The following is a 22,330-nucleotide window of genomic DNA, read 5'->3' as shown; positions in this document are numbered from 1 at the left end:
TTTGATTTCTAGGTATCAATATGCAATTTGACAAGGATGCTATATTAAAATTGTTTTCACTAAGAAGTGCATTGATGGAAAAGGTTTTGTGGCTTAGTTGCTAACATTCTAGTAATCCCTAACTAGTTTTAACTTCAGAAAAACTAAACATTTAAATGTTTTTTATTCACATCATTAATGTGAATTATTTTTGGGACCATGTAAATGATTTTAAGTCAAACAATTATACAATACATGAATTCCTCATAGTGAAAAAACAAGAAAAACACAAAACATAAAATTAGAGAAACATTAAATATTTGACAAATTCATGACATCCTGTAAATTGTTCTAGATCAGATTAATCAGTCCATAATCCCTAATATCAGCCAATGTAGAATTTGCTACAAATTAACGTTTATTAATAAATCTGTACAAATACGACCTTGATTATGTTACACATGAAATATTTGTGGACACTTCTTGGTGTTTACTTCGACCCCCTGAATGTTCCAGGAAGCCACTGAAAGATTAGCTTTTAGCAAAGAAAAGAGATGTAATTAAAAGATATAGCAGATAGAAAAACAGGAGTTAAGCATTGGGGCATCAATGTGTCCACGCAGGGCCTTCTCTCCATAAACACATGCCACCAAATAAACAAAGTGGCTTAAAGGGCTGTCCACCCAATCCCCAGTTAACCAAGTAACAATCAAAATTCTCCTTCCACAGTGATTGTATACAGTGTGGAGGTTGACCAGACACAGACAGGCGGACACGTTCATCTCACCCACAATCACATTTATTTACAAGTGCACCACAAAACCCCCAAAAGTCCCCAAAGTCCTGGCCACAACAATGCCTTACTTGTTTAGGTGCCTCCTTGCCTCCTTTCTTCCAGCTCAGCCCACTCGCCCCGACTCGCCCCTGAATGAAGGGAGGCCCCTTTATCCACACCCGGATGAGCTCCAGGTGCTCCCAACAATCTACCGTTGACACGCCCCAGCGGCGGAAGTGCTCAGTTGTTCTCCCGGAAGCTCTCCCGGTGTCCCTGCTTCTCTTCCCCCCAGCACTTCCTGGTGTGGCGGAAGTGCTGAGGTCCAGGGTCCCAAGGTATTGGGGCACCTCCTGGCGGTGACCACGGGCCCCTACAGGTGGGGCTTCCATGCTCTGACCCCGTGGCCCCCAAAGCAACCAGGAAGGCGGCCCCCACGTGATCCCAGATGGGCACATGCCCACTTCGTCCTCCAAGGCATCCCGCCAGGTCATGGCCCTGGCATCCTCGACAACAGATACTCATATCCTAAAAGTCAGGACCACTCAAACTAAACTACTGCAGCCATGGAATCCTCCCTAGCCCCTTATCAACTCAACACCTGTCTTCTGGTGTCAGATCCATTGACAAGGAATTACCCATAATTACTCAAAAAAACACAAGAACTAGAAAGTATTAAACCCATATTATCTCAGAGAAAATAAAATAATGAAACTGAAAACAATAATTGAGTTCAAAACTAAAGCTAATCTTAAAATAAGGAGACTGAGTAAAGCTGGAGACCCACCTCAAATAACATCCTTCAGCCACCAGAGATCACGAGTGAATCCCAAACAAGTGTATTCTAGAATGTCTCAATTACTTTTACTAATTTTGGGGTGACCAATAGAGATGCTGTAGTGATCTAAACACTTGCCTAGTGTGTACAGCTCAGTAACACTTTACAGAACTGGATATCTGGGTACATCCATTGGTCACTTACTGCTATCTATCAGTACCATAGCAAACACTTTGCTTGATCTTAATTATATTTTACAAAGCACTAGTAACAGAATTGAGGAGCTGTCTATAGTACCACCACTAATCACTTACTGTACTGCTAATCAAGGTTATTATAGTTAACGAAAACTAAAATGAAAAACTGAAACTATTATTAAAAAAAATTGTTTCGAAGTGAAACTGAAATAACACAATTAACAAAACTAAAATGAAAAACTAACTTTCATAGTTGAAACCCTAACTATGCCCCCAAAACACTTTCATTTCAAACTCCGCTTAGTACATTACCTAAAAAGAATTAATGTAAAGGTAAACCTGTACTGCTATGTGCTCCAGCAGTGCTAGAATGTAAAATACCAATGTTACCGCTATGTACTGTAATTCATGCAAGCTGCCATTAAGTCTGAGAAGCCTTAGATGGTGCCAGCTTGTTTCAGCTGCATCTTGGGGCTTTAACCCTTAAACTGCCACATACTTGGGTGTTAATGCATCCTTGGACGCCAAATACTTTTTTGCTGCACTTTAAGTAAATGTCACAATTAACAAAGAAAAAGTGAAATTTTAATGGAACACATTTTTTAATGCAAAGAGCATCACAATTACTGCAACACTGATCATTTTACACACTGCCAGTTAACTGTAAAAAACTATTTTAAAAACTACTGGAACGATATGTACAAAGATGCAACTGACACCATGGACTTAAACTCAGTAAATCACTGAGCCAACTGCACTTGAACTGGCTGCATAAGAGCACACAGAGGTAAGCGCCATGCTTGCAGGCTAGTCTTAGTGCAGCGGCTAAACCCAGGGACAGTGAGGGCTGCTGAAATGCTGCAGGGTGTCACGCGGGTCATAGAAGTAGCACAGAAACACAGGAGATTATAGAGACAGGAACTTTATTCAAACACTTCAAATAAACATGTCTCTTTCAGAAGTAAGAGGAGCTCAGTATGCAGTTAGTTATCGATTAAAGAATAGACATACATCATAGGGGAGCACAATACCACCAACAGGACGCAACGAATGTCTGGGGAGGAGAGAGAAACAAAGCAATCAGCCAAAAAGCACAGGTATTGTTCAGGCTTTTAAGCAAGTGTAGCGCCGCTTGAGAGAGCCGCAAAGTAAGCTCCAGCAAGTAAGGGAGCAAATGTGAAGGTAATCTATCAGCTTTTTAAGAGGGGTTTTTGAGGAGCTGTGTGTCTTCTTGGGGTGCTTTCAGCCCCCTGCTCACAAAGGGTTACCTAAGATTCACATTGTTGAGAAGACGGTGATTTATTTATTTTTTATGGTGGAGATTCCAGGGAGGCACCCAGCCTTGACCTGACCAGCTACAGACAGAGACAAAAACAAAGCAAACTGGTAATCAAACAGCAAATAAAGAATGTAATGAAAACAAATGAAATAAGAAAACAACAATACCACCCCCTGTTCCCCTTACAGTGATTACACATTAAATACAACAAAGCACAAACAAAAACACACACAGTAAATCATAGAAAACGCTCATGAAAACGGCAATGGATGCAATAGAAAATAGATAGCCCAGAGATCCACCACGCTGAATGGGAATGTACAGATAGTCCCTACCGGTAGTTCCTGAAATGCGTGAAGACGGGTGGGATGGGTTCAGGAGCGTCCCTTTCTTTGCAGGATGGCCGCTGAATCCACTTTACAGTCCTCATGTACACAGGCAGATGGCAGACAATCCAGACACATGAAACCATCCAGAACAAAATGAATAAGTATAGGTAACCCAACAGAAGGCAGACAGACAGGAACTTGAAGCACAAATTACAAAAACTTTTTTTGCTTTTGGTCACTGGCCCCTTTTTAAAAGCCATGCTGACATCTTTTGACCTCAACAGCCCCAGCACCTCAGCAGAAGACCAATCAGAACCACTGCAGGGACTGCTGGGCGTTGCAGTTTCAAATTCTATTGGCTACTTTCACCACCCCCAGATTGTAGCTTCTCTATAGTTGTTTCCTGTTCTCTCTACAGTTTACAGTATTGCCACAAAAATGCCATAAAAATTGCAGATATTTGCGGTTTCCGCTAACAATTATTGGTTTAGGTTCTAAGGAAAAATACGCGAAATGACTGAGACACATAAAACTCTGAACCACAAGTTCTGTGGGTCTACTGTATAGAGAAAGTATAGTAATCATGAAAAAATTCGACCTCAATATTTTGATGAATCTTGACGTTATAGACCTCCCAGAGTCCAAAAGTACCGTTTTTTGGAATTGTGTGTGTCGCGTGTGTAAAAACACGCTAACTCAAAAACGCTAACTAGATAGATGGATGAAATTCGCATGTGTTTGTTACACCATAATTGTAGATCTGTATTAAGTTTCGACCAAATCCGTCACCCGGAAGTGGTACTTTACATGAACACATACTAGTTTTTTTTACATGCAGCTGCAGAGGTCGGATTTATTCAACTTAACTTTTTATAATAATTGTTCAATATATTATTCATTTGATTTGATTTGTTGTTGATGGTTCCTTAATGTACATAATATAAAAATATAATCATTGTCTTGCAGTTTACTCCTCAAATATCTATTCCCATATGTGAGTATACAAGAAAGTCTGGGGAGAGACCACTCCCGATTTTTGAAAAATAAAATGGCACTGATCGAGACTGACTAGGTCATCATACAAGATCAAGCATATTGTTGCTGACCAATCACTTTTGCTTTATCATGCGTTTAACAATGAAGCAATGCAAAAAAGGTAGATAGGCTAAGAGAGTCTACCAAGTGATGAAAAACTAAACATACTAATGGGTTTTTGTATTTATTCTATATTTATTAATTTATCTTTTTTTAGTTCATATTCACAACTCAAAATACCTGATATAGTGAAAGTAATCCATTAACAGAATTATATTTTAAAATATTTGTCTCCCTTTTTTCAATGTTTTTCTCTCTCTCTCAAAATAGATATCATATTCTTTTTGTTCTTAACATCAACATTATCATACATATTGCATACCAGGATTTTTCCTGCTTTACATCAAAACCTGCTAGGGTAGGCTCCAGGTATCCTGTGATCCTGCTCTGGATAAACAGGTTTAGATAATGTATACCTATATATTGTTCTTAATCTCAGATGCTGTCTCTGTCGCTTTTATGCCTATACTCATATTACCTGCTCTTGCTCTGCTCATTATGGGTTTAGTGTCCTTTATGTTGGGCTATTCAAGTCTCACTTTCCCTAACCTTAACAATACATGTTTGTTTTTCTTTGTTTCCCTCAGTACAGCTAGGTGGGGTCTGCACACTGATTTAAGTCTAAGAGCCCTGTTCTTCCTAAGCCCCCATGATTTTCACGAGAAAATATTTTAAAAATGTGTGTAAAATTGTTCATATTCAGTATCTAGTTATGATTATGCTTGTTTTTTATTAGACAAAAACAAAACCAGATAGTAAACCATGTAAGCTTCCACTAACATTAAACTCATATCCAAATCTGTTAAGTGTACAGTTTTGTCTGATTGTGACAAAAAACTAAACTCTGTAGGAGCCCCATGCCATAATTACTAAAACTAAAACTGAAACTAACAGATATAAAAAATAAAATAGAAATGTCTTTGTGAAATAAAAACTAAACTAAAACTAAAAATATACAATGAAGGAAAACTAAAACTAAACTGAATTTCCAAGTAAGGTCAGAAAAAATATATAAATAAAAACTAATATAAAAAGGCAAAACTATAATAACCTTGCTGCTAATTCATACATAGAAATAAGTGACAACAGATTAACCATAACAAGCTCTTAAAGGACCTATTCTAAAACTTTTGCTATAGCTCTTAGGGTTTACAGGAGAACTGCTGTTATTATTTGTTATATATACTTAGGTTTTTTTTTTTGCAATGCCACAACTTTTTCATTTTTTATAACCTTTTGTTTCAGAAACAGCAAACTACACACATGACTGTATTTTCAGTTTGAGTTTTTTGAGTCAGCAGGCATGAAGGATCACTGGACAGGTATGCTGTATTTTACATTATTTTTCCTTCAAAAATAAAAAGTAATATTGTCCCAGTCAGAAGGTAGTTATTTTTTTTATAGTTCTGCAATGCCTATCCACCTAAAAGGATGCAACTGGACAGATGTAACTTAAATTTATAAAGCTACTTGTGAATGTTCCTACATTAAATTCTGATTAATATTTTGATTACTCTAGCACTCTGGTCTCTGGTACTAGAAAAAGTAATTTCATTTTATCCCATATTACTACTAGTGGACACCATCCCAGAATACCATTAAAAAAACATTAAAAATGCTAAATGTAATAAAACATTTTGTTACAATAATTTTGCACAGAGGTAGTACAAATTTTACAAGTGAGTAGAGTTTGATTTTACAGCTTTCATAAATTTCAAATGTACCAGCTATGGCATCTGTGTCATTTCTAGGATTGGTCTGTTTTTTCATCTGTTTTATAAAATGCATCTCATATTTTATCATTTTTTTTCCAGGAAAAATCCCATATAAAACTCATACACATTTATGTTTGCTTAGTTTCATTTCCTGTCTGTCCTTCTTTTTGAAGAATGCAGTTATTATTTATTTTATCTTTTGGTATTCTTAAGATTTAACAAAATCATGCTGGTTGTTGCAAAATAGCCAAGTATATATATATATATATATTCTGAAGATGTCCTATTTTTTAATAAATGGAAAAACATTTTGTGGCAATAATTGGAAATCAGCTTTCAGCACTAGATGAAAAATCAGCCCACTACATAAAGCATGCATGCTTGCACTTAAATTCACAAAAGACCATTATTTAACTTTGTTTAAAAAATGAGTACCAGGGAGTGCTTTTTATGATTCGCAAGTAAAAAAAAAAATCATTGCACATTTTTTTCAAAAGTGGGTAATTGGTTGTTTTAGATAGCACTCTGCAGTTGTTCTCACTTGCAAGGCACCTTATAAAATAAACATTATCTGCCACACTTTTACTTAGCCCATAAGTTGACTTAATTGGTCATTTTAAAACATCAGAAATCACCTTACTGTGGTTAATGCTGCAGCCTCACTGGTTTAGAACACTGGGTGTGTGGAGTTTGTGTGTTCTTCTTGTGTGCATGTGGATGTTCTCCAGATTCTTGAATTATTCTCTTATATATCAAATTATTACAGTCATCTGAAAAACTAAAAAATCCCATGATTTTTTTTTATTTTTAACATATTTGGACATATCCATCCTTCCATTATCCAACCCACTATATCCTAACTAAAGGGTCACGGGAGTCTGCTGGAGCCAATCCCAGCCAACACAGAGGCATAAGGCAGAGAAACAAGCCCTGGGCAGGGCCAGCCAACCACAGTTTGGACATATCAAGATTGGATTTTCATTTAAACAAATAAAACAAAATACATTTTGCAATAATTTATTCACCAAAAAATAAATAGATATTCCATTTCTATCTGAGGAAAAAGTAAGTACTGTATCCTCTTGGCTCTAATGACTGGTGTTGTCCTCTCTTAAGTAGGCAACTGTCTAGCAGTCTCTGACATCTACTAGGAGAATGTTTTACCTACTCCTCCATGCAGAAGTCTTTCAGCTATGGGATGTTTAAAAGATGTCTTGCATGCAGAACTCTCTTTCAAATCCTCGCCTCAACATCTTAATGGGATTCAGATTTGGGCTGTGACTTGACCAATCCATAACCCTCCATTTGTTTTTCTTTTCAGCCATTCCTTGGATTAATTTTACACGCATATGTTTCATGGTCATTGCCATGTTGAAAGCTCCACTTTCACTTGAGCTTTAGTCTATATATAATCTTCAGGTACAATGAAGAATTCATAGTGGATTATATGTTGGTAAACTAAACTATCAGGCCCGGATGCAACAAGGCTACCTGAAACCACAACATTTTTACCACCATACTTTACAGCTGGTATCAGGTTCTTCTGGTTAAATGCTGCTTTTAGTTTTTGCCAAAAAATGTTTTATGGTACTGTGGCCAAGTAACTATATTACGCCTTGTCTGTTCAGCCCACATTGTTCCAGAAATCCTGGTCTTTATGTTCATGGGAAAACTTTAGTTTTACCCTAATGTTCTTTATGAACAGAAGATGTTTCCTCCTGGTACATTCCCATGTAGATCTAATTTATACAGCCTTTTTCTAATTTTGGACTCATGCACTTTGACTTTGAGGTGGGAATAGCTACCTACATGTATGTCCGCGATGTTGAAATTCTGCACGATATCTGAATTTGTGTCTGCACCTGATACACTGGTTTTCTCTGATATCTTGAAGACAAGCAGATTAGACAGAATGATGATACCAGAGTTGGTGTTCTACAAGTGAGTGCTTGTATGTGCAGGAGTGCTACCTGCAACGGACAGTCACTCTGTCCACTGTGGACTGAAGGGGTGCTCCAGCTCCCCAATCCCAACACAGACATGCTCAGACACTGGTATAAAAGCACTAAAAGATTTATTGTGGGGAATCCTTCCTGTGTAAGTGTTTCCCCACCACAGCCACAAGTACAAACACTGTAGCACAATCACAATACAGCAGCCAACAGACAGCAACCATGTGTCTCTTCTCTGTCTTTATCACCTGTCTGCCTCCCCAGAAAGCTTTGTACTCCACCTCTCATCTCTGGCTCTCTGAATAAAGGCAGTGAGCTTCTTTTTATGTTGCACCGGGTACTTCGTTGGCCCATTAGAATGGTCTGGAAACACTTCTTGGAGGTGAAAGCCCGGCGAAGTAGGGCTCTGCAATCCCTGCAACATCACCCACGGATTCCCAACAGGGCTAACTCTAAAACTCCCAGCTCCCAGCATGCCCTGTTGGAATCAAGGCACCGTTAAAACCCAGGGCTGCCATCTAAGTGATCGAAGAGATAATACTCTGTACCGCTCTTTTCCTCTTTTCCTTCTGCTATGAAGGCATCCCAGCCTAATGGGATGCGCTGGTCATCCATCACACCACAAAGTTTGTATGTATGAGCAGCACTGGGAATAAAATATTGAAAACCAAATCTGCCCACTTCACTGCAGGCAAATTATTTCCTTGAATGAGAATTTATAAAATCATGGTTCTATTATTTATAGTGACAATATACACACTGCAAAATTTTGTCCTAATTATTAGCTAAGAGCATACATATTTACATACTTTGAAGCTTCGCATAGAAAATGTAATGAAGACCAGCTAGAAAGTCCCAATTTCAGAAGGCAGGCTGGGGGCTGAGATTTTTTTAAAACCAGCCTCATTAAAACACCTTGCATAATATTATCAAATTATTGGTTCTTGGTTTTGCACTTCTCATATATATCAGATCTAATTATGCAACTTTTATTACAGTAAGGAAGAAAACAATACAAGACAAAGAATTGTTTGAAATATCTTGTAATAAACTAAAATGGACTTACATTGAATTGAATTCACTTTGATTTTTTCCATGTAATGTCCCTTGTCCCTCCATTCAGTTGGATACAGGCTCTGGGGAATTCTGGCTATAGCATTACATGTGTCTCAGTGCATTTGCAGAGAACTTTGAAACTCCTCATCAAAGGCCAGGCAATTGTCAATGGGATGCTGGCGTGGACCTTGTCCTTAGATATCCCAAAGAAAAAATCCCATTAAATTAAGGTGGAGCCTTTCAACTGGCCTCGGCGTCCTAACCACTGGTTTTGGAAACTGTTGCCACCACATACGGTCACAGTTCTGTCCTTTCTGCAGTTCTGGGGAATGACATCATTTCACCAAGCAGGTTGGGGAGCCTGTCACCAGGTGGTAATAGTTAATCTCAATCTTCCTGTCCGAAGTCGTCGCTGAGAAACGCCAGAAGAAATCGTGGATGGTAGTGCACATGTTTAATTTCATACAACATCCTCCAGCACATAGTTTTACCAATGTTCAGCTTTGCAGACAATCGTCTGGATGACTTTTGATTTATGTGGGGACAATTCCAATTCGGCATGAAGGCGAGTCTTTATAGTCAGTTCTACACTTCTCAATGGTCTACAATTTTTTCAGGTGATTGGTGCTACCAGTCCAGTCAAACATTTTGTTGATTTGGGAAGTCGTGCTCTATACAATGCAGGTCAAAATCCTCCAACATCCCATAAGCTGCACCTGGAAACATTGCCCGTTATAGAAAAGGCGAACACATCGCACCCGCTATTAGACGGCAACCGTCTCCCGCCATTTTGGAATGCAAGGCAGGTACTGCCATGTCGGCAACAAAATAATTTTTTGTAGATTCTCTGTGTAATAAACTTAATAAGTTGCCAAGCGTAGTAGAAATTGCATAATTAAATCTGGACCACCCTTTATTTTAAATAAGTCTTACATCTGTAATTTTACCACCTTAGTTTTATTCTTTACTAGCAAAATACCCATAGCCACTTGTGAGGAGAATAGTGTGTTAAAAGTTATGACAAAGAAAGGGAAACATTTTAAAAATAGCGTCACATGATTGTCAATGCCAATTGTTTAGTCACTGTTATGTGTGTTGCAGTCATCAAAGGATTTGATTATGATTATTTCTTTCAATCAAGGTTAGGTATTTGGAGGGGAATGATGTTGTGTTCAAGTTACATTCACGTGTTTGTCAACCATTGTAAAAGATAACAGGTCTCATTCATACATGATGGCAATCTACCCAAGTAAGCTACTTGTAGATCTAAGATGTTTAACAGGCATTCCCGGTGTGCTTGTGGATTTGCCTGCGAATATTTCCCAAATTGTGATGTCTATGAACTTATTGGATTAGCCTTGAGTATTTGTAACCAAGCATACATAAGTTATTGGATTAGCCGAAATTATTTGGCGGCAGGCGTCCTCCTATGAACTTGTGGATTAGCCCAGCGGTATTTAGCGGCAGCGTCTATGAACTTGTGGATTTGCCTGTGGTATTTGGCGACGGCGTGTCTAGTAACTTGTGGATTTTTCTGCGAGGTATTTGAAGCGTGGCGATCCGCGAGGAAATTATTTCTGTCTAGCTGCATCAGAAAGTAGCCTTGCTGACATCCCCAGCCGCCTCCTTTTACTGTTTTCTCACAGCTTAGTTACTGCTGTCATAATGGTTTGAGTTCATGGTTTGTTTCAATTATATTTAATTTGCAGGTCTTGTTGTGTTGAAGTGACATTACGGCATCTGTCAAGCGTTGTAAATACGACCAGCTTCATGATAACCATCCAGCTTTTGAGAGTTTAAACATTCATAAACATCAAAGTGTCCACTACTCAAAAAAGTCACCTGTGAATCTAAGATGTTTAGAGGCATTGGCGGTTCTCCAAGGTGTAAAATATTTGCTTGAATTTTAGGTACACCTAAGCGACAACGAATTAATTCAGCGGCAGCCATCAACTCACATACAGAAGCATAGGTAGAAGGGGCTTAAGCATTTCACTCTTATAAGTCCTCCCTGTGTAGTATAATTATCTCCTGTACCGTGTAGAGTCCACCCCTTAGCAGACCTGTCCCAGTCATTCAATACATAAGACACAATGTTCCACGGATGTAAGATTGAGCCTGACCTTGGCTGTACGTATGTAACGCAGAGGAGAATGGAAAGACAGAAGCGGCATCTCTGAACAGGAAACCACACTTTCGGTAAGTGAGAGTTCTTTGATCAATGGTGATCACCGATAGACATCTCACCACCCAAATCGCTACTTTCGTGAATCTAAGATGTTTAACAGGCATTACTGGTATTAACTTGCAGATTTGCCTGCAAATATTTAGAGCAGCGTGTCTATGAACTTATTGGAATTGCCTGCGAGTATTGGTAACCCAGCATCTCTATGAACTTGTGGATTACCGCGGTGGCCCCAGCAGCAAGCGTCTCTATGAACTTATTAGATTTGCCTGAGAGTGTTAGCGACAGCATGTCTATTATTAACTTGTGGATTTTCTGTGCATATTTGGCAGCGAAGCGTCACCAAAGTTGTTTCCGATCTAGCTGCGTAGAAATGTACCACAGCGTCTGAAATGCCTCCTTTTACTGTTTTCTCACAGCTTGGATTGCTCTGATGGGCTGACCTTATATGGGCAGGCAGCCAACTTCACATTAGGGGCGTGGGGATGGGGGCGCAACTCCGCCTCACATGGCGACCAAGATACAGGCTATGGGCGTATATATATGCGTGGTAGAGTTCCAATTATGACCGTTACCGTAGAGATTTGAAATGAAACCTGCTTAACTTTTGTAAGTAAGCTGTAAGAGCGAGCCTGCAGAACAGCCTTCTACCTACATGGGAAGTTGGAGGAAATTAGTGATGGTAAGGTAAGTCAATCAGTCAGTCAGTCAGTCAGTGAGTGAGGCTTTTATTAGTATAGATTATACTTACTGTATACTGTATTTTATTATATTATTGTATTTATTATTGTATTTACTATTTATTTTAGTATTGTACATTATAGATTAGATATGGCAGAATACATTTTTAAAACTTTCAATTTCTTCCAGCAGACATTTTGAACTTACACATGCAGGAAATTACTGTTTGTGGTAGTAAGTCCCTGTACAATGGAATGAAATAACTTTTATCTAAGATATTTTTGATGACCAGTCTAGAATTGGCTCCTGGTGCCCAAGATACACTCTTACTCTATGGAAATAAAAGTATACTGTTTGATAATGAATTGGTGAAAAGAGATATTTTTAGGATTTATTGTCTTTTAAAAGATGCAGCATTAGTAGGAGCCCACTCAAGGTCTATGGGCACATAAGTATACCAAAAGGAATAGAACCAGAGACAAAATATAAACCATCTAAAAATAAACTGCATTTATTTTCCAAATACTCCCAAGAAAATACAGACAGTTACACACAAAACCAGAAACAGGTAGGATTACAGCAATAACTTAACTGAATAAATGAAATACAAAGCTATAAACTCCACTGTTCAAATTACTTAAAGAGGCATTATAACCACTGACGGCAGTTAAAGACAATTCAATTTCTGTTAACAGTAAAAATAAAATTAAATAAAACAAACAGCACCAAACAAAGTAAAAAGTAACTCTCCATACCTTGGTCTATTTAACACAAGTCCTCTCCCCTCTCTCCCTTGCACCTAAAACCAAACCATTCTAACTTTTAATGTATCACCCACCAACTAACTTGGGTGATTTAATCACAGTAGAAACTTGGTAGGTAGATAATTAAGGCAAGACAGTAGATTCAGGTAGGCCATAATAAACACAAATTATGATCATCATTAGTGTTAAGGTTTATCTTTTCTGAACTTAGAGTATGATACTTTATGTGTTTCGTCTCTTAAACAAAAATAAATAAAAACATAATAATTTATAGTACTGTACATTATACTATTTGCATTTCACATTTTCATCAAGTCTGTCCATGTTGTGAAACTACTTTACACACAGTTTTGGGACTAGGGAAAATCTCAAGGTGTTCTTTGGGCATAAGGCAGAGCCAGCTTTGGGCAGGGATAGTAGATCATTGTTGCATAGACTTCGTGGGGCATATCTACTCTCCCTTGTACTGGGTTTGCCATGTAAAGTAAGAGTCCATGACTTTAAACAGTGGAAAATCAGATTCACCATTATTAGAAAGCCACAAGAGAGAAAGTGTAACCTAAAAAACAACGCAGTGACACTCCAGCATAGCTGTCTATTCTGCCACCCAGAGTATTTATATTTATTTAGACATTTTTATTTGGAAATTATATTTATATACACATTCTACATATAGAATCAAAAGCAATTACTAGCTGTATTTACCCAGCCTAGCCCAGGGCTTTTCCTAACAAGAAAGGACCTTGGTTATAATTACCATTGGTTAAGTGGATATATCAAATTACTATGCAACTAACTAAATACTCTTCAATATATGTGTTTTTATACAGGAACTAATATTATTAATTCATGAAATACCTTACTCTTAAGATGTACTAATGTACATATAATTGCTCATCAGTAAAACATTTGTACCATAGATCAATTCCTGCTTTTTCCTGCTGATGGACTTTGGCTTTTGTTGATTGTCACTGGAAAACATCATTTTATAGGAAACTAATTTTTTATTGAAACAGTTAAATAGTTGGAATAATAGTAATTTTGGGTATAAATATAATTTCACCCTGTAGCACATGCTTTTAAAATTTAACTTCAATTAATTTAAATGTAATGCTTTGATCCCTAATCTTGTACCATTGCAAGCATTTGGAAATTTTACATCAAAGAGAAACACACTGAATTGTAGTTTAGTTTACCTATTACAAAGAAAACTATTTAAACATACAGTATTAAATAACCAATTATCCTTAATATACATTGTGAACACAGATTTAGGGGGGTGTTCAGTAAGCAGAGACAAAGACATTTTCAATTAAGACTCTATTCCTGAATCTTGGGATGTGTTTAATAAAACCAGGAAAAGGTTCAACTGGGAGGAGCTGAGCAGTTGAACCATGTTAGCGAGATGGCCTTCTTTAATATGTTTTATAGGGTGGGTTATTGCAAAATGTATATATTATAGTGAAACTCTTACTTGACAGTGCTAAACAAAATTGAAGTGTTCCTTTATTTACATATAGTAGTAAAACCAGTTCAGTCCTGTTCAGCAGTTGAATCCTATTGATTTTTCCCTTGCTTCCAGGTTTGGGGCTCTTTGACTATAGTGGTAGAGTTTCTTCTTTCATGGTGACCAGGGGATAACTGACCCTTTCTGGACGTGTTCCTCTTTTATAGTAATCCAGGGTCTTGGAACCAGAAAAGGCAGCACTTCTGTTGTTCTTTTTGGGGTGTTTCATTCTCTTGAGAATGCCTAATTTTGCTTTCTTGTGTGGGTGTTCCTGTGATTCCAGCTCAGTTCTTTTCTGAACTGGACAAACCAAGGTTTGCTATGATTCTGCACTGAACCTCTAAAGAGTTACTTAAGTATGACCACCAAAGAGTGGACTTCCGTTTCTGTACAAGCTAATCTACTTGAGATACAAGTGAAAGACATCACTGAGTGACAATGAATGGTTTTAAACAATAAAGCAGCCATTTTAATTTAATGCAATATAAATAAATATAAGACCAGTGAAATTACCTGCTGGGGATCACAATGTATCAGTGGTATATAAACAAGAAATCTGGTGCTTTCTGATTTAATGCTGTAGCCTGCAGGCTACACTCTATAATCAGTTATCAGATTATTGTATCACATGTGAATATCAAATCACTAGCAGTACATTGTTTGTTCCTTTACCTAATACTATTAGCTTCATTAAGTTAAATACAAGTCAGTTTTCTAAAAATGAGTTCATACTCACAAGTTAAAGTATTATAAAAATAAAGAAATAGAAAAAAGTTTCTCAAACTTTCATTTTGAATAAAGAACTTTTACCTTTCCCTTGTGAACAGTTGTTTGCTCCCAGATGGCTGCTTCTCATTATTCAGGCTGAGTCCTGATGGTTGCAGCTTCTTGGCATGATTTCTTCAATGGCAACACTTAGGAATTTTTCCCTCATGTTTATCCTTGTATTAGGTAAAAAAAGAAGTTAGGAAGTAAAAAAAAATTCAAAACTTTCCTTGTAATTAAATATGTAATGATGTTCTAAAGTCTCAGTAAGTTGCAGACTATTCAGATTGGTAAAGTTAGATCTCATATGCCAAGGTCTGTTGTTTGATAGAGAGTAACCTTGAGTGTAGAGGAAGCAGCATTATACACGGCATATATAAACTAAATGTCCCTGATTGATTCACTGACAGAGTGAGAAGAAACTTGTTGTTAGAGAAACAGTATTCAGTAAGGGATCAATGTCATGGCTCTGAGATCCAGCTTCACCAGAAGGATCTTGAAAAAAAATCAGCGAAAGCCACAATGATGTTATCTTGATCTTGTTATGTTTTATGAACATAAAAGCATAATTTAAAATTGACAATAATAACAGATAAACATATGTTTACCATTTTCACTAAAGCGTTTTAATGGTGAATTTTTAATGGCGTGTTATGGTTTTTGTTGGGGAGAATGTCTTGTCATTCTATGTCTTTGTAGTCTTTGTCCAAGGACTACAGATTCCCTTCACAGTACAATAAAATTGGGTCAATTAAGCTCCTCTACTTTTGCTTAGTGTGTGTAGATGTAAGTGGTGAAAAAACAGAGCAATAAGGTTCAGAAATCCAATGAATCAAAAAAGCATAAGACAACTCACCAACTCCTAGCACATTCAAAATGAGCTGCCATGAACTATGGAAGATGCTCTAGATTTGTGGGGTGGAGGGCAGTCCTAGCAGTGATCAGCAGGTCACTTCTCCTCTTGGGGTCATCCACAAAATACATGGAACATAACAGAGATAGCTTATAGTTAAAAGTCTAAATGGACCATATAGACAAAAAATAAGTAATTCCATTAAATTCCTCATTTTAAAAAAAAAAATCCACAAATGCATAAAGCTCCAGAATAGAACCAGACAAAAGCCATAATAAATTTGGAAAATCCAAAGCACTCGAGAGCTATATTGATAATGTGTCATCGCGGCTGGAATCTGCATCAGCTTAAAAAATGCTACTTTGGTGTAACAGAGGTCAAAGCGTCAGCTATGTGGTGGGGCTAGGTCAGATGAAATATCAATGTTCCAAAGCTGCTGCCATTTGAAACTGGCTTGCCACAGGCAAAAAGGCAGGTCTAAGACTTCCTGGAACTGCAGGGGTATTACTGGTGCTTTAAGCCCCAATTACAGATGTATGGAATTCTGAAGCCAAGGTGGCTTCTAAGACCATGTTAACCACCCTAACTTTCTGTGCCTTTTCTTTTCCAGACTAGCTTCACTGACACCAGTCTTGACGGTGTGCTGAATTGATAATCAACAGAGCTGAACACCCCATCATGTACCTCAGCCAGAAACTTTTAGACTGGGTACACAGCAATTTACTACCTCCTCAGGAGGCCATTTACCTTGGTAATGGATCATGCACCACTCCAGTAGCTGGCCTCCTACAAGGAGGCCAGCTCCAATCACCCGCTGATTTCTTGTGCTTCAGTCATATGAGTTCACAGCCTGTATTCACAAGGACACCTTCACACCTATGCTGATGCCCCCCCTCCGCCTTCAGCCTCATGAGACTAGTTGACTGTGGTGTCATCAGAAAATGTAATTATATAATTATAATTCTATGGCTGTGCAGTCATAAGTATAGTGAGTACAACTTTGGGCTCAGACAGCAGACAAGTGGAGCTCCAGTATTCAGCATCAGTGGTGATGATGTTTTGCCAATCCTAACAATCTATATTCTACTTAATAATAATTTCAGTATCCAGTTACAGATTAGGTTGGGCATGATCAATTCCTGTGATTTGAAACCAGTTAGGTAGGAATTATGCTATTAAAAGCTGAGCTGTAGTCAATAAATAGAATTTGAACATATGTGTTGTGATCATTCAAGGTGATGAAGAGCAGTGTGGAGGGTCTGCGATACAGCATCATTCTGGAGAGGGTTTGGAGAGGCAGGAATGATGTTGTTGATGTATGACAGCATAAGTTTTTCTAAACATTTCTTGACCACTTCAGGCTAGCAATGCTAGGCTTTTTCACATTGGAACTATGGTGGCCTTTTGAAAACCTATGGGATGGTTACCTGATTTAAGGTGAGTATTAAAACCTCAGACAGCTCTAAACCAAGCACCTGTGATTATAATCCATCTGGTTTACAATTCCTCATGCTCAGTTACTAGAAGAGTGAATTGGACTGGCTGACCTAGGGTCCTGGTAATTTTAAGATACGTTGTGTTAGGTGTATTGACCTGGTGTAAGAGAGTGTGGGTGTGTGTACCCTGTCCTAGGTAGGTCCCCACCTTCGCCCAAGGTTTTCCCGGAAATACTCTGTCATGGGGTGGGATGCTGCCATCGTGAGGACGGAGGGAAACCACAAAACTTGTAAGTAGACACCTTTTGTCCTTCTGAGCAGGACTCACTTCCATTAAAGGCACCTGTATCCATCCCGGACAGGATGCCTGTCCATCAAAGTCTTTCCATTGTGGCCTTCCTTGTTGGCAAGGAACCAACTTCCATCCTAGTGGGACACTAGCCCCTATAACATGGCATTCACGATATATACTGTATTTTGATCTTGCTAACCATTTGTAATTTTGTGTAAATGTAACAATGAATATGTTTATTTTATAAGGTGGATAAGCAAAGAAGATTTAGGGTTTGTGCTTTTTAAAGAATGTCATAAACAGTGTACCATATCAATGCATTAGGTTAACTTGGCCCAAATTTTAAGTCACGGGCAGCCATAGTGTAATCCTGTGTCATTAGGCATAAGGCTTAAACCAAGCATGGATGGCAGTGCCAGTCTTCACAGGGCCACACACTAACACATACCAGGCAAAATGTAGTCTCCAAAAAGCTAAGCACTGCATCTTTTTGGATAGGGAAGGAAACCAAAGAACCCAGGGAAAACTCGTGAAGAAACAGAGAAGTTGTGAACTCCACATACTCGTAAATGTTGACAGACCCAAGTTTTAAAATCTGTAATGGAATTCTATTTCTGCAAAACTTTAGGTGCTATGAAGAAGTGCCAAACTGGCAGGGATTTCCAGGAACAAGGGCACCACCAGGATGGCACAGCTTTAAATCCACAAAAAAGTCCAGCCTACATTCTTCTTTCTTTTGGCTGTCTCATTAGGGGTTGCCACAGCTGATCATCTTTTTCCATATATTACTATCCTCTGTATCTTGCTCCTTTACATCCATACATGCATGTCTTCTCTTACCATCCATAAACCCCTCTTAGGCCTTCTCTTTTCCTCTTACCTGGCAGCTCCATTCTTAACATCCTTATCCCAATATGAGTTAGCCCAAATATATTATTAGACTGGCCACAGAAGAGAAATACACACATTTCTCTTACTGACCCCTACTGACCCTTGCATTCCCACACTGACATCTCTCCTGCTGCCAGTGTGGATGTTTCTCTTGTATTCAGTTTTCCTGTGGGTGTTAATTCTGCCCTGTGCATCTTGGTTGCATCCTTGCTCTTATCAGCCCCTTGCCAGCACCCTGTCCACACTAATTACTGATAATAAAGAGTGACAAGTCAAATCCTATGGCTTTTTGGTTAACAATTAAAATTCATCACATCCTTTATAGATGTTTTGAGTTGTGTCTCGTAACCTGGAACCACTTACAAAGAGTTACTCGAAGGGTTCCTGGACTCACACTTAAAAGCCTGTTTCAACCAGTACATTGAGAGTCTAGAGTTGGGAGGTGATGAAATACTGATATACAGGAGAAGAGAAAGCAGACCAAAGGTTTGGACAGGTTTGCATGCTGAACAGAGCAAGAGGTCAGTGGGAATGAAGACCAGCCATTACATTGGGTAGTCAGACATGACAAGCACCCCTTAATTCCACAACAGCCAACAGTCTATGTCCATCTCTATAATATTAATGTGATACCTCATAGCTAATTACTGTTTTAATCCCTCTCCTAACAGTTTCACTGTGCTAAAAATAAGAACACATTTTAAAAGAAAAGAAAAATATAGAAGTACAAAATTGGCCTTCTAAGCTTTTCCTTGTAGCTGGAGAAATGAACTTTTCCTCTGTGAACAGTCATTGTTCCCTCACGGCTGCTCTTCATTATTTAGTGATGAGACCTCTGAGCACAAATTCCACTGGGTGTTACAGATACTCAGATCTCATATCTGCAAGAAGGTTAGTAACAGAGCATCAACAATTCTCCTAATGAAGGCAGCAATCCTGCTGCCTTACATTTTTTTTTATTCCACATCCTATTTATAAGGCTGCCAAAACTCATAAGCTTCATTGTAGAGCTATAGAAAGCAGAGCTATTTTCTTATTAGTAGCGGTTTTTCTGCTGGATTTATTCACTCATTCATTCCTTTGCTAAGTCCATTAAATCCTACTTCTAAGGAGTCTATTCTGTTAGCATCAGGTGCAAGGTGAGAACCAACACTGTAGGTAGGGCAAAGTGGGATTGCTTGTTTTGATAGGCTTTAGTGGCACAAAGGCCTATTAAGGCAGCAGATTTAAAGGGATACAAAAATCTAGCTATGCTGAACAACAACCCCGAAACACATGCGTTCCTAAATAAATGGTTGAACTGCAGTTCGTACCAACAATTTGGTCAGCCCTGCACTTCATCTCATAACAAAGGTGTAAATCAGAGCTGAGCTGGCACCTCAGCCGAGACTTCTTCAGATAAAAAGGCACCCAAATGGACACTCATCTTAGTCTTGTAAACGAAAACTAAACTGTGTCTGGATGTGCACAAAATAACATGCCTATAAGCAGGCAGTGGATCTGTAACTGGAAGGGACTTTAATCCAGTCACCAGAGGTTGCATCTTCCTAGCTGCATTCATCTGTTCTGTCTCTATGAAGAGTAGAAAGCTGACAATATGTTCTGCTTGTGAGCTGCAAGCTGATGACCCACTTTCTTTGGGGTGAGAAGCCACTCCCACAAACATTCTTTGGCCTGCAAGAAGCTTTTCATAGAGCCTTAGACCTGGACATGCTAAACTAGCTCTAGAATCCACTCTCCCAAGCCAAGCTTTGTGCCAGTGAGCGAGCCAGGTCTGAGAAGCAGCATTACTTCAAGAATGAAACTTCAGCACCTGTGCTCTTGTGCCAGAAAGAATAATGCTTTTTCTTATGAAGTTGCAGAGGATACAGCAAAAAGTCTAACGCGAATAGGAAGGCAACATCACACCACACCATGTGACAAAAAACAAGAGCACATACCAAAGCATGAAGAGTCATCTATTTGAACCTGCAGCAACAACAACTTCACACAAAATTGGAAATCATCCTCCAGCCTTGTTATTGTAAAAATGTTTATCTCTGCCAAGGTAAATTATAATTCTAAATAACCAGTAGAGTAAGAATCAGCATCTTCTATGTTATATGTTTGTCTCATCTGTCTTGTGCCCTGTTTTCTTTGTATATATATGCAGTTATCATATTTCTATATTTTTTGTTTATCAATGTGTATTATTCTGTTTCTTTAATAAACAAGTGTGCTTCAATTACCTTGATAGAAGTCTAAGGCGTGGATCTGCCTCCCAAAGGGAAAGGTAATAAAGTGGAAGCCTTACCAAAATTATTTAATTCATTACAGGCATTACCAAAAGCAAAACTGATACATAATTAACTGATTGACTAACAACAATCAATCAATCATTTTTCTCATATCCATCCACCATTTCCTACATTATTTTTGAAATTCCTGTGTGGACAGAAAAAGAAATCCCTCATTTTCCTATAACCCTGAGTATTAAAGTGACCTTCCCTTTTGGAAACTTTTTAAATAGGAATATAAAGAGTGAAAGAATGAAGATCCACAGTAAAGCAGGTCAGCTGCCTGCTTAGACCAATATCATATTAAATGACTCAAAGGCATTGATAGAGTGGTTCCAGCCTAATGCTTTTTAACTAAATGGTGAATCCGCATACAGTGGAAGCTTCGGTTCCTGACGTCGGAACACGTACAAATCGGTTTACGACCAAAATGTTCGCCAAAAATTTGGATCTGTTCACGACCACACACTCAGTATAGGAACAAGCCAGTTTCTCTTTCTGTTTGTGCGCGCCCTGCATGTGTTCAGTCTCTCCCTGTGCATTACCTTTGCAGCGAGCGAGCGAGAGAGAGACACACAAACACACACAGATACGCGTGCGAGAGAACACTCACCGCACTGTATGCGGGAGAGGAGACACACATGCTGCGAGAGAGAAAGACACACACATGCACACACACACGAGGAGAGAGAGCGGCTGGGCACATAAGGCCAGAAGGCAGTTAAAGAATGCACCAGGTTTTTTTCTATTGAATTTTAACCTCCACTTCACTTCTGTTCACAGCGATCAGTTCGTAGCATGCATTGTTGCAATGTTACTTTTCTTGGTGGTTTATTAAATTATGGATTTTTCAAATGCTCATTTTTTTTCTCTGTGCTTAAAACTCATTAAAAAAAGTGTTTTTAGCGAGTGGTTCGTAGCGCTATAGCGCAAACTTTTGCAGTGTTTGTTTTCTCTGTTGTTCAAGGTTTTCTCAGTGTTATTCAATGTTTTTACATTTAGTTTACTATTATGCTGTGTATTCTATGGTATAATTAACTATATTTGTGCTTAAAAATCTTTAAAAATATATTTACATACAGTTTGTACGGTCTGGAATGGATTAATTGTATTTACATACAATCCAATGGGGAAATTACTTCGGTTCACGACCAAATCGGTTACGACCAGAATTTTGGAGCAATTATGGTGTGAACCGAGATTCTACTATACTCGAGGACACCAATGAAAATTAAGGGAAGTGAATTTAAAACTGAATCCAGAAATAACTTCTTTACTCAAGACTTATGGGAATATGAAACAAACTACTGAAACGTGTAGTTAAACCAGAAACCTTATTAATAACTTTAATAATAATACATTTTTTATATAGCATATTTCCCTTGCTCAAAGTACTTTGAAACTTTTTAAGCAGTATCTGGATGAACTATTGGGACAGTTTAACTATTAACTAAAAAAAAGGAGCCAGACTAACTGAATGGTCTCCTTACATTGGACCAATTACTTATGTTCTTATGTTCCAGCAATT

Source organism: Polypterus senegalus, chromosome 11, assembly GCF_016835505.1.
Source record: "Polypterus senegalus isolate Bchr_013 chromosome 11, ASM1683550v1, whole genome shotgun sequence".
NCBI lineage: Eukaryota > Metazoa > Chordata > Cladistia > Polypteriformes > Polypteridae > Polypterus > Polypterus senegalus.
The sequence above is the reverse complement of the archived record's forward strand: the minus strand, read 5'-3'. Positions refer to the sequence as shown.